Genomic DNA, 9,300 nt, shown 5'->3' on the forward strand with positions numbered 1-9,300 from the left:
GAAGCCCCACCCACACAGCCAGGTCCACCAGGGGCCCAAAGAAGTGATTACAGTTCATTAACATGGTGTGTGTGCAGGGGTGGGAGGGACACTGGTCATTATTGTGTTCGACTGTAGGCGGTGCCCAGAAACACACAGGAAGATGTGGGCAGAGCACACGCCCATGCTGTAGCCCTTAAGTCCTTTGTGAGGAATATTGGATGCAGAGTTTGACTCTAGGGAGTTGGCAGTGCATAATTACTTGGACAGGCAGGCAGAAATGTGTGTTTGGTGCTGTGGCACCTTGAGCTTGACAGGCTTATTTGAAGGACCGGTTCATATTGTAAATTCGGCTACAAATCAACCACAGGTGTAATTCACAAAGCATCACGTACTGTAACATAATGCATGATGGTATTTAGTTGTATAGTGAATTTGATTCATTTTGGATATTTACCCACATTTAATATATTAAAAATGAATTAATGGATTTGTTGGTTTCCAAATGAAAAATATGAAACCCTTCTACGATATTTCAGGGTCCTGTTTTACCTCAAGATAAATAGAAAGGAATTAGAAATTATAAAAGGAATTCTTAATACACGGTAAAAACACAGGGTTACTTTTAACCAAGGGTTGGGTGCAAGAAATACAAACACAACAGTTAGGTTATTTCTACCCAAAACGTTGTGTTGCATTTACAGTTTTACACATCGAAAACCGTTGGCATATTTTGTTTAAATTTTTTTCCTGTGCAACATTGGCCCGTTGACTCACATATATTATATTATACATCTAATATAAAATATATAGGATGTATTTAATATGTAATATACAGTATATTTATATGTATATTCATATTTGTTCTCCATTTTTTATTGTATGCCAGTATATATTAAACATATTAAACAAATATAGAAATATTTTGAATTGTGGCATTTACAAAAATGGTTTGGAAAAATACCTTGTGTTCTTTATGCATAATGTAATATCTTCATTTTGTCTTCGTTTTCAGGGCTAAAATGTGACTCGGACATGTTTTCCTTTCATTCTCTTATAAATTCTTTCCACCCGATCTTAGAATTTAAATCCCTCAGTTTATCTACTCCTCGCCGTGATTCAGTGAACTCATCACACTAGCAAAGCCACCTTGATGTGTGACAGGAGTTCCCCCGGGCAATGCACTCTGGGAAGCTTGTGTGTTCAAACCGCAGGATTACACCGCTCAATCCCCGTAGCAAATAAGGGAATTAGGATGAAATTTAATCATATACGAAATTATAGTCACTGACACGTTATTATAGCCCCATGTGAGCTCTGTGTGAATGTTGCTCATACTGACTGACTTCATCTCATTCCTCAAGCTGATTTCTTGTTCGTGGTGTGTCTCCTTCTTCTTATTCAATCGCATTTCTGCTGGATTTCCCTGTAAACACACATTTAAGTTTCTTCTGTGTATTTGCGTGATCCTTGCGGTCCCAATAATTGATCTTAGTAAAGGTTCAAGAATGCCATTGAACTGGTTTGATGCAAGTTATTGATTCCACATGGTTTTTCAAGGCTCGGGTCATATGGACCTGAGCAGTCATTTATCTGCTTTCAGTTCTTTTATTCTGGAAATGTCTTGCTCATTGCAAAAGCTACGGTACATACAGCTTTGTGTTAAGTATTTATTTCTGATTTCATATAGAATTTCAAATTGAATGTTTAAGCAGGTATTTTTCAGTTTTGATGTCACTCTGTTTCTCCTACCATTCTTTTGCAGAGACAACTATGAGTAATCCATTTTTCGACCATCAGTTTTAACTATGTTCAAATGTTTTTTTGACGAATACATTTGAATATTTATTAATATAATTTTTTATAATATTCATATCTCTTATCAACTCACAGAGTTATCAAACTGTTATATTTACTGTAATATTTGTGAATAACCACTTTTATAAGATTTTCGACACTTTCCATTTTGCTAATATCACTGAAATGCACAACCTCTTGTGGGTTACATTTTCATAATATTGAACAATAAAACCATTTCTATTCCTAAAATGATTTTCAAATACTTTACTTGTTTAGGAACATCCGTTCACACTCCCCTTCCTCTTTGCCCTTCACTCGGGCCAATGACTCTCCAGCGTATATATCGGTGTGTGTCGTGCTCTGGGGTCATAGCACTCCTCTCCACATCCCACGCAAAGTTTGTTTTTTGGAATTCTCCTTCAGTTCCTTTCTCACATCTATATACACCCATTCATGAACAAACACACACAGTAAACATTTATTTTCAGACAGGAAGTGAGTGAGTGTTCTATTTACACTCTCATCGGACATGAGGGGACATACTTAAAAAATCCACGACATTTTCAAGGATATTTGGCTAGAACACAAACTTTAATAAAGTTTTTCAGATTTGGCCTTCAATTTATACACGGCCGTTCTAACTGAGTAACTGTTGTTAAAAAAACTCCTGTAAAGATTCAAACGAATTTCCACTTGTCAGAATTATAGTGTACTGCAGTGATCACGTGAGTCGCGAGTCTTAGCACCTCCAGTTCCATCGCCCTAAAGTTTGGGTTTTTGTTAAATGGCTTAAAATCAGATCTGTGGTTAACAAACCTATACATTTTTTCACGTTTTAATCTATGACATAATACACAGTTGTAACCGCTTGTGATTTTTTAAAGCTTTATTGTGTTTTAAAAGATGGTGGTTACTAACAAGGTGCCAAATAGCGTCTACTTCCTTTGGATAACCAAAATGTGGGTAACCATAAACATTTTTCACTAAAATAATTTTTACTGTGTGTAATTTATAATATAATGTATGTCTATACTGCAATCAGTAATGTTACTTTTGGTCTCTGAACAAGACTTAAAGGTCCAGTGTATGAAATTTAGAAGCATCTAGCGGTCTGGTTTGCGAATTGCAACCTACGGTTCACTCCACCCCTCCCTTTTGAGCGCTACGGTGGTTGACAACAAATATGTCGTTTTCGCTTCTATCCAGAAGGAGATAACATATTTATTTTATTACTTTATACACCTCTGAAGACATAGTTATGTATATTATATTGCATTTATTTCAATAGATCCTCAAAAAAATGACACACAGCACCTTTAATGACAAAACAATGATTCAATTTGATTATTTACTTCTCGTATTTACATAAAGAGACCTCATCCTAGCAGAGGACTCGGTCAGCCGTCAGAAGTCTATCTATGGAAAATCATCTTCCCCAAAGTGAGCAATGACCCCTGACTTCACACTGGAGCCATGGGAAAGTTTGCTGGGAAATCTCGGACAGGCAGAGCCAGACGCTTCCGAGTCCCAATCTCTATCTTTGGATGCCAGATACCTCCCACCCACACCGAAACACACCCAAGCGCTAGAACTCTGCCCACTCTCACACACACACATGCTTTCTCACAGATACATTCGCACACAAACACACAAAAACACAGATGTGCGCAACTCGCCTGCCTACACGCACTCCCAAACACTCGAATACACTAACACATAAATACCTGCCCACACTGACACACGTTCACGTAGATATGCAAAGACGCAACTCTCTGTGGCCGACAAGTTGCGTTCTGCAACTCCGCCGATACACCATACTTTCTAATCCGAATAGGCTCCACTTTGGTTTCAGCCTCGCATGTGCGTGCAATGAATTCACACACTTTCTGCCTCCTTCACACACATATTTCAAATACATTGTGCGTTTGTCTTTCATTGTGTCCTTTTCTGTGGCTTCTCGCTCTTCCGTCTCGCTCTTCTTCTCACATGCACCCTATGGAGTGCAGAATGCTGTGTGTACTGTATGCATGTGTGTGTGAGTGTGGGCGTAGTGGCGAGGAGGGGGAGGTATTTTCGATCCTGAATAACAGTAGTGTGTCTCTGGCAGCTGTGTGTGTGTGAGAGAGGCAGAGAGCAGAGCTGTGTGGGCGTCCTCAGCGCGCCGGCCATGCAGAGACTGTCGGGCTCAGACCGGGCCTTGTGGCTTCTATCCACCGCGCTAATTGGCCCGAGTTGAAGTATATGCTCTCCACAGCCTGAAATACATTGGCATTAAAGTCTGAAGTACCCGCAGTGCAGTTCACACGAAGTCTCGCGTTACCGCCGAATAAAAGTTTTCCCGAATACATTTTGATGTAAATGTGGCCTTACAGGTAAAACAAATTGGATTTCGAAACTTCTTAGCGGAATAATTGGATGCATATTTCACTCTCGCGGAAAGATTTTTCATACGACTGAATAGAATCGCGACTTGAATAAATCAGATCTGAAGCAGAATAAAGCAATAAGCCACGAGAGGCCGGGAGGGGTGATGCAAAACGGTGGTAACAACAGTTTGAGCAAAGATGCCAGTGTTCAATAAGTTGTACGTTTATTAGTCGTCTTTATCAAAGTTTTTCCATCTAATAGAGTTAATTAGCTTGTAGGCGTTTTTTGGTTGCTAAGCGACATGGCGTGTTCATATAGAATGTACTTTCACACGCTCGTGATCATCTGCATTTTAAATTATAATTAAGCTAAGTGTATAAAAATAAGGATATAACTTATATCATATAATTATAAATACAAAAGTATAAACCATATAGAGTTGACAAATATACTTTGGAAATATGCAAATATTTAACATTTTAATATGAAATAAAATATTTAATGTATAATAATAATATATATGAATTATAATTCATTTATGTACAATTATACAAAAGAGACAGTTGTACGAAAAATTAAAGTATTTAGCGCATAAACTATAGTCTGTGAATATACACATTTACAGATGTTACACCAATTGGAAGTTAGAGTTTATATGAACAGCCATAGATATTTAATAAACAGTAAATCATCGACTGCTATTACCATCTTATAGTTTAAGAACCCTTTATAGCCAATAATATACTTACATTTGTCCGTCTGTGGTTGCAATGTCCTTTAATAAGAGAATCTGATTTCACTGTAGCTTTAATAGTCACATGACATATGAAGCTCAGGTGATTGGCTAACAAACCGGCCAGAATCAGTACCCATGAGCAAAAATGACAGCAAGTCTGTCATAGAGATGAATGGTACTGTTTTCAGTGTAGCTCTATACAGGCATGTTGGACCTCCTGGGTGGTCACAGGGACTCAACTGCTTTTTACAATGGCTTCAAACACAACTCACAAACAGAGTTTCACATGTTTGGATCGAGAATCTTATTCTGAGAGAAAGATGAGGGTGAACACAATCCCAAGCACACCCAGTTAGAAAGAGAGAGAACACAGGGAAATCAAGAGAGAGGTCGCAGTGAGGGCAGTTCAAAGCCCAGGGGAAATGAGCCACAGGCTGTGGGCGTTCAGAGAGAGTGGGCTACCTGTTCTGTTCTGGAGCCGATGTCATTACAGTCTGGGCACACAGATCTGACAGCTGCTGCATTAGTTCTCCAGTCAGTGATGAGATAAAAGATTATTTTGTCTTGTGAGGCCAATACACATGAGAAAAAAAGGTTATGGAGGAGATTCAGCCAATTATGCAGCCAATGTTGTGCACAAAAATACATACTCTTGCTCTTTTCTATTTACCTATGCATATACACCTACTATGGTGAAACCACGTACTAAATGTTACACCGGGTACATGAAAGGGCATCTTATTTATTAATTTAAAATATGTTTTTCATTTGTTGAACACAAAAGTAGACATTTTGAGAAATACGATGGAAGTCAGTAGAGGTCAACGTTGTTTGGTTACCAACGTTCTTCAAAATATCTCCTTTTGTGTTGCGCAGAAGAAAGAAAGTCATACAGATTTGGAATGACAGGAGGATGAGAAAAGGATGAAAGAATTTTCATTTTGGGGTGAACTATCCCTTTAAGATCTCACGTGCAGTCTATTAAAAAACACATACAACTTTCCTTGTTTTGAATAGATTGCACGTATCCTCATCACCCAATACAAAACTGTGCGGTAATGGAACTGCATGTATTTGAACCTCAATCCACAGTTCCTTGTAAGTGCCACAGCAGCATTCATTTACTTTCCCCTTCAAACTGACCAGCATGAACGTCTGGTTAACTATTCCAGGAAAGTGATGATCCCACAGTTCAGAGCACAAATGTGATTCACTTCTATTCTGATTCATCTAGTCTAGACATTTGTATCGTATCCACTAACATTTCATTTCAGACCTACGTGTCAAGTGGTTTCTTTTACTGCGTACAGGTGGGGTACAGGTGCACAATCCTGTTTACAGCAGTTCAGATACACTTGATTAAAGGGGCTGCAAGCATTTTTTTAATCTAACACAAAATGTGACTGGATATTTTGCGAATCCAGTTATTTTAAACTTAAATTCGCCCGCTAAATCAATTGGCTACTTGGTTTGGAACACTAGCATTGACAAGTTTGTACATTAAATCGACGTTGTACGAATATTATTATTATTTATTTATTTTTGCCGTTCTGTAAATGTAGAGAGACAAGAAACGATGGGATGAGAGGGATACAGGAGACAGGAAAGGACCACGAGTCAGGATGCGAAACTGGGTCACCTGCAGCACTTTTGCCCAACAGTCCACTGGATCACCGGCGTAGACTAGTTAAAAAAATATATATATTTTGGGAATCTCTGTTTATTTAAATAACTTACAGCACCTGCTACAATTAGATTTTAGTTACGGTTTTTTTATCAGATTTATAAATATCATGTTTTAGATCGCATGCTACAGCTCAAGTGTTTAGTTTTTTTGCAGGAAGCTTAATACAGATCTCAGATAATATGATGCGTATCAGCTCGTTTCTCCTTTTGTGGAGAGATTGTACAGCTGCTCCTCGAAAACTAAACAAGTGTAATCAGATCACATGTCTTGGTTCTATATGAGGTCAAGCAATTATAACATCCTTTGTGCAGAGAGTAAATTATATTCACTGAGTCTACAGCTGAGGGGAAACACTTGACCACCCATTCACCTGCTTCTGCATATAATTTACCTTGTTGGAGCCCTTTCTGACACGAACTGTTTCAACAAGTGTCATTCACTTTCATTTCAAACAGAACGTAATGCTGATACCCAGAACTTCAATTAGTGCTGCATGTGTGCCAATTCATTTTAGCTAGCTGTGATCATACAAAACACAATAAATTATAGTTTTAACTTACGGAATTGGAAACACAATGAACACAGTATTTTAGATCATGTATACAGCAAAATAAATGTATTGTTTGCATTTTTACAGTAAATGTAAATGTATGGAACCTGTAAATCCAACTCAAACGAATTATTCTCCCCTGGTGTTTTTTCCAAGCGTTTCCAAAACTTGTTGTCATTGGCACAGTTGCTTTTCCTTAAATCAATGTGGCTGCCATCTGCCAATCAGCTGTCAAAACAGAAATGACTAAAAAAAATTCCTGGCAGCGTTTATTTGTACTTTGGCACGCTATTGTTACATTTATCATCTTTTGAAATTGTCTGTGTGCCCTTGTGTGTCTGGGGAAAAAAGAAGAAATAAAATAATTAAGTATGCATGGCACCTTCGCTGGGCTGCTAGCTGTTGCTGGCCTACTTCCTAAAAATAGAATGTAATACCAAGGCAGATTTGAAGATTTTTTTACTGTACTGCTCTCTGTCTCTCGCTCTCTCTCTCTGTCTGTCTCTCTTTCTCTCTCGCCCGTTCTTGCACCCCCCACTTCACCATACCCAGCCTCCACTTTCTCTCTTTGTCTCCACATATCTCAATATCGGTCTGCTCACACCCTCCCTTATTAGTGGGCAGACCGAAAGTGTTGTTTAGCTATTTATATCATTAACTGTAACATGTAAGTATATTAAACAAACTCGGAACAGCATTCGCATGTTTATTCGTCTAAATTGAAATGGGTGTTTACGTGCGTTTTCTCTGTGCATTTTAAAGATTCAATTGTCACGAATGGCTTAAGCAGCCATGGCAAAATCTGGACCCTATAAGATTAAAAATGGGCAAAGTTTTTTGTATTTTGTACTGTAGTTTGTTCATGGTTTTTGAGGATGAGGGCATGTAACCTGTCCACACTGGCATCCGTCACATCTAAGTCACAGATAAGTTTGTGACAAGTCTGATGGACGAACGGCCTGTTTCATCAAGATATAGAAAAAGCGTTCTCTCCACCCTTTCAAAGGTTGACAGGATCATTTAAAAATCACGACATTGGTTTTTGCTTTGGCTGTATCGGATCAGACTTCGGCTTGTGACCAACTGAGCTGAGGCACGCACACTTTAACTAGCATGAAAACAATCTTTAGCCATCGTCTTTGGTCATGAGTGTCTGACAGTCTAATCCAGCGGCAGTGTATTTGTGTGTGTGTGTGTGGAAAGTATTTGAGCCAGCTGAATCACTGTGTGTGGGAGTGTAAATATCCTGAAAGAGAGTGTATAGTGTAGCTGCATACAGGACCACGGCCCCTCCCATCTTTCTTTTGAGTCCTCTTCCTGCGGCAGACCCCGAAACATGTCTGTGAGAACATCTCTGAATGAATCTCTCTATACGAACGCCGAGGACCAGCAAGCTAGATAGATGTGCAGAGGGGAGAGGTTTGTTTTGGTTGAGTCACTGTAACAATAAAAGCCCTTCAGTATCAAGCCCCTTTAGGGTTTCTGGTTCCCGGTGGGTTTTTCTTAAAAAGAGTACATAAGGACCACACGTTAAGACAGCGTGCACATCTGTGCATGTTCAATGACTTCTGTGTCTTACAGTGTTTGCAAGACAAGCGGCGTACTATACCATGCATTGAAAAGAATTTGTGCATCCAAAATGTTTAATTCTTCCATCATTTACTGAATTTCCTTCTTTTGCAGAACACAAAAATATGTATTTTTACGATGGTAACCAAACAACATCGGACCTTATTGACTTATATTGTACGGACATAAACTGACCGAGACATTTTTCTAAATATCTTCGTTTGTGTTCTGTAGAAGAAAGGGTCATGTACAGGTTTAAAAAACATGACGGTGAATAAATGATGACTTTTGGGTGAACTGTCCCTTTAAAAATCTGCAGCGTCACATGTGTTTATTGTCCTCACAAGCCTCCAGGCAAAGCATCTCTGATGCAGCATTTCATTTGAGAACCAAAGCAGAAATTACACTAAAGCTTAAACTTACAAATGCACTGTACTTTTTTCTTTCGACACATTATTTTTCCCTTTTAATTTAAAGACTGTGCACTGCATCTTCAGAGAGTTTATTTGTAAAAGTAATGAGATTTACTTTATTTACAAGTACAGTAATGCCTTGGTCATCAATTAAGCAAAACACTCTTAAAATGGAACAGTTAATAAGAAGATCCGAAGC

This window comes from Barbatula barbatula, assembly GCF_947034865.1.
Source record: "Barbatula barbatula genome assembly, chromosome: 9".
In the NCBI taxonomy this organism is placed as follows: Eukaryota; Metazoa; Chordata; class Actinopteri; order Cypriniformes; family Nemacheilidae; genus Barbatula; species Barbatula barbatula.